The sequence below is a fragment of the Otolemur garnettii genome, unplaced genomic scaffold, assembly GCF_000181295.1.
Source record: "Otolemur garnettii isolate 467f Iridium unplaced genomic scaffold, OtoGar3 scaffold00107, whole genome shotgun sequence".
NCBI lineage: Eukaryota > Metazoa > Chordata > Mammalia > Primates > Galagidae > Otolemur > Otolemur garnettii.
Window position 1 is genome coordinate 3,436,339 of NW_003852502.1, and position 5,300 is coordinate 3,441,638.

A 5,300-nucleotide genomic window follows, 5' to 3' on the forward strand; every position below is an offset into this window, starting at 1 on the left:
ATGTGGCCGTGCTCCCTCTTCAGCATGATGGAGGGGAGTGACATGTGGCCGTGCTCCCTCTTCTGCATGCTGGAGACTGGTGCAAAGTTTTGCTGTGGTTACTGTTGAAGAAAGTGCTGGGCAGGACAGGTCCCTGAGAATGAGGCAGGCCACGGATGCACGGTTTCCTGCAGAAGTTCGAGAAGCAATGATTTTGACAAAATAGGAGCTTGTGAAGCATGGAACTATGCAAACAAAATTGGTCCCAGGTTAATAGGGTTGCAGACTCTTTTGGTTTAAGTGTTTTTCACTTTATTTTATGCGTTCACTTCAGTAACTTCAAAACATTTGTCATTTTATTTTTTATGAGCATTAATAACATTAGTGATCACAGTGGAAGATCTCGCTGCACAGTTTTATTAATAAGAGATGGAACACCTTAAATAATGTGATTTAAATAGAGAGATTGTCCACCTCCTCCCCTTCCACCAAAGGACCTGGAGTTTCTGGCAGTAAACAAATTTGCCTTCATGCACAGACCTCTAAGTTGGCCCCTATTTGCTATTTGATATTTAGTCTTGATTAATTGAAAGAACAGAGCTTTGGCTCTGACTTTAGGTGGTTTGTCTTTGCTCCAGATCAGCAGTGTGCCTCTGATTCTCATTGGTCTGTGGCCTGGGCAGCCATAGCAGACACTTCTGTGGAAGCTTCCAGGCCTGCGGTCCTTAGCTGCAGAGCCCAGGCTCAGTTCAGTAATGTGAGGTGAGAGAGGTGAGACAGGTGTGCTGCCTCTGGAATTGCTTCCCCCCTGTGGTCCTTGGTTTCTGAAAGTGCTGCAGTAGTGGGGTCATGGACCCAGGAAGCCAAGGGCTCAGAGTGCAAAGCACAGATGCTGTCAGAGGCTGCCTTTGTGGGGAAACAAAACGAGTTCCCCCACTGCTGAAAACAGAGAAGCCAGTGATTTCCTAAGTGCTTCTTTGGAAAACTGAATCCCATATCAAGGCTTAAGTTCCTGGGCTTGAGTCCCTGATCACAGGTCAAATGAGCTAGAATTTAAACAGTTGACTCTCTTAGTGAGTGAGTGTACTGTTACCATAAATCCTTTATTTAACCTCTGTCTGATTAAGATGGCAAGTACTCTTTTGCTTGTAAGACCCAATTTTTTAATTTTTAGGATTTCTGAAAGTGTACTTAATCAGAATTATGGAGGGGTTTTTGAGATAGTTCCTGGCCCACCCCCATCTATCCAGTTGTATTCTCTGGGGGAGGGGCCTACGAGTCTCCATTTTTACCAAGCTGTCACAAATATTCCTATACTCATGAACATTTGAGATCTGCTGAGATGTATAAAACACCTAGCACAGTTCATGTCACAAGACAGATGCTCCCCAAAGTAGTAACTGTTAATATCTGAACCATTAACATGGAAAGATTAATGCTTAGGAAATAGGATGAAACCAAAAAGCCCATTATATCTTTCAGTGCATCCTGTAGAGAATTTCTACTTGAGAGTGTTCTTTGTCTGTACAAGGTAAGCAACTCATGGATGGTAGAATTTTAAATTGTCAAAAAAGTGAGGTCAGTTAACTCACCGTTGAGTATTGAGGGGACCCAATAACACAAAACATTAAGGAGACTATGGGAGTGACCACAGGAATTCAAGCGTATTTTTTCTTTAGGGAAAAACTAGAAGACTGTTCCTTTTTAACACAAAAGAAACAGCTGGTATTTGAGATTTTAAATAATATTGTGTGAGGAAATTGCTCTCTCTCCCTTTCTCACATATATTCCCACTCACTCACTCCTGTTCTGTGTACTTGTGTGTTTCTAAAAGGCATCTAAGAGAGAAGGGAAATTATGTGGTGGGAGTCAGGATCAAGGAAATTAGTATAAAGGTATATAATCATAAAATTTAGCACCTCTCATTTCTTGGAGTGTTTGGGGAGCTGTAGATCATAGGACTAAAAGATAGACAGTAGTGTCTTTCAAGGACAGTATTTCCTCACTTTGTATACAAAATGAAAAATATTTCTTAAAATAATATGCATGTTTTAAAATGATCCAGTGTTAGAACAAGTATACAAGAAGTTATTTAGAAAATTATCTTCCTTTGTATTTTTCTACATGGTGTGTCTTGGCTTGTTTATTTCCTTAATGTGAATTTTCTAGGTTTATGGTTATATTAAAGAGGATAAAATAGCTTACTATTTTAAGTTGCACATGAACTTTATGGACACCCCGTATATCACATAATTAAAAGATTATGTAAAATACTTAGGTATTTCTCTTCTTTTATATCTGTATCTCATAATTGCTGATGAGAACTGACAATTAAGTTCACAACTTGCCAACTCATGCTTATTTTGGCAGCACTGTATAAGCAACTCAGTAAGGTTTCATAACCTTGGTATATCAGTGTTTCACAGCTCTGTTCATGTTGATGTGTGGCAATGTCTTGCTGAGCAGTGTTCATTATTGTTGTGAGTTTTGTGCACCCACTCAAGAATGTCAGAGCTTGAATTAGAGCAATAAACGAACATTACATTTCATAGAAACTTGGCAAGAGTAGAAGTGAAATCAGGGATATGTTAGTCCAAGTTTATGAGGATAATGTCATAAAGAAAATGACAGTGTACAAATGGATTAAACGTTTTTCTGAGGGGACAGGACAGAAAGTATCACTGATGAAGAGCACCCAGGGCATCTAGTAACCGGCAGAACTGATGAAAATATTGCAAAATTCACTGAATTGTGGGTTAAAATTTCCAGCTGACTGTGAGAAGAAGCATAGTAGACCAAGTAAACATTGATGAAGAAACAGAAAACCTTGGCCAGCAACTCAGGGCTTTTGCATCTTGACAATGCACCAGCTCACACAGCACTGTCTGTGAGGGAGTTTTTAGCCAGTAAATGAATAACTGTATTGGATAACTCCCTACTCATCTGATTTGGCCCCCGATGACTTTTTTCTTTACATGAAGATTCAGGAAATATTGAAAGGAAGATATGTTGATGACATTCAAGATACTAAGGGTAATATGATGACAGCTCTGATGGCCATTCCAGAAAAGGAGTTCCAAAATTACATTGAAGGCTGCATTAGGTTCTGGCATTGGTACAGAGCTTCCCAAGGTGAATACTTTGAAGGTGACCACAGTGATAGTCAGGAATGAGAATGTAACACTTTTTTCTGGGATGAATTTGCAAGCTTAATTGTCAGATCCTATGTTGAAAAGAGTTTTCTTGTTGAAATAGGTGACTTATTTGAAGTATGAATGCTCTAGGACTCAAATGACAAGGTCTAACAAAAAATGTAAAACAAGGTTTCTCACCATTACATGTCTTTCCAAAATATGTCTCTCATTCATGAGCAGAACCTTTTCTTGTGATAGACTAATGGCCAATAAACATATGAAAATATACTCACCATCCCTAATCATCAGAAAAATGCAATTTAAAACCACATTGAGATAACACTTAACTCTAGTGAGAATGACACACCACATAAGGTCCCAAAGCAACAACAGCTGGCATGGATGCAGAGAGAAAGGGACCCTCATTCACTGCTGGTGGGACTGCAAACTAGTACAACCTCTACGGAAAGTAGTGTGGTGATTCCTCAAAAGAACTAAAAGTAGACTTCCCATTTGATCCTGCAATACCACTACTGGGTATTTACCCAAAGGAAAAAAGACATTTTATCATAAAGAAATTCTCATTCAAATGTTTATAGCATCACAATTCACAATTGCAAAGATGGAGAAACAACCCAAATACCCTTCCATACATGAATGCATTAATAAATTGTGGTATATGTGTACCACAGAATATTGTGCAACCATAAAAAGTTGGAGATTTTGTATCTTTTGCAACAACCTGGATAGAACTGGAGATCATTTTCCTAAGTGAAGTATCTTAAGAATGGAAAAACAAACACCACGTGGACTCAGTGCTAAATTGAAACTAGTAGATTAACACTTAACATGGTTCACATGAGAGAAAACACTCAATGAAACCCAAGTAAGGGGGAAGGGAGGAAGAGATGGGTAAATTCCCACCTGACAGGTACATTGTATGGTATATTATTGCAAATTTTCTGGGTGAAGAACACACCTACAACTCAGGTTTTAACCTTAGAAAAGCAAGCTAACTATGTAACCTAATACTATGTACTCCCATATTAATCTGAAAATTTTAAAAAGGTGTCTTATGAACTTAATCTTGTTAAACTGATGCTAAAAATTATAATGTATACTGGCACTTTTTAAATATTGAATTATAATCACCTATTTAGTTTTTTTACCATATATTTTTCTGTTGTTAATACTTACTACAATTCTATTGGAAGGCTGATAATAAAGAAATCTCAGGTCATGAATGACTAAAATAATACAATTAGGAAAATACATACCATATTAAAAAATCTCATTTTCTCATCTAATATATATAGTCTTGAGGGTATTGTGAAACTATTCCATGTTATTAGAATAATAATGCGTAAATAATTTCTCAAGTTAGAAATCTCATTCCCTGAATATATTAGAAGACTTCTAGATCCTATGCAATCATGTTTTGGGTATTTATGGTTTTGACAAGGAAAACTAAGATTCACAGAATTAAGTAAATTGTGAATTTCCTGACACTCAAAACTGCTGGAGGTAACAGCCACTCAGTGAGTAAACCTAGCTGACTGTTCATTATCCACGTTTCAATTCAGCTTTGAGCTATTTCCTTTTTGTGTTTATGCATACCGAAGCGTTTTAATTTTTTTTCATAAAAAGTAGCATGAGATGAATGCCTAGGGCTAATGCAACTTGTCTTCATTTGCTGCATAGTTTATTTCATTATCATCTTTGCCTTATAAGTGGAAGCAACGTGTTTATCATCACTGCTTTGTTGATTTATGTAAATACTGAACATAAAGATAACTTCATGGTTATATTACAACAACGATAATATAATGTGTGGGGTAGGCATTATTTGGTAGCAGAGTTTATTTTAAAAGCTTTATAAATTATCTTAATCTTTTACATAAAATCATTAATGATTGAAGTCACTTAAATTATTCAGTTGTAATTCAATAACTTCAAAGAAGGAAATTATATGTTGTAAAAGCTATTCACACTTGATTTGGGGACAATAAATGCCATGGAAGATATTTATAGTGGTGTAAATGAGAGGATTCAACATTTTATCTTTAATTGCTTTCTATATGCAAGTATCAACGTATCTGAATAAAATAGAAACTTTGAAGAACTGATTCTTTCCACTTGAGACGGGTTATAGACACTGTGGTGTTTGCGTGGAAAACAGAGTATTGT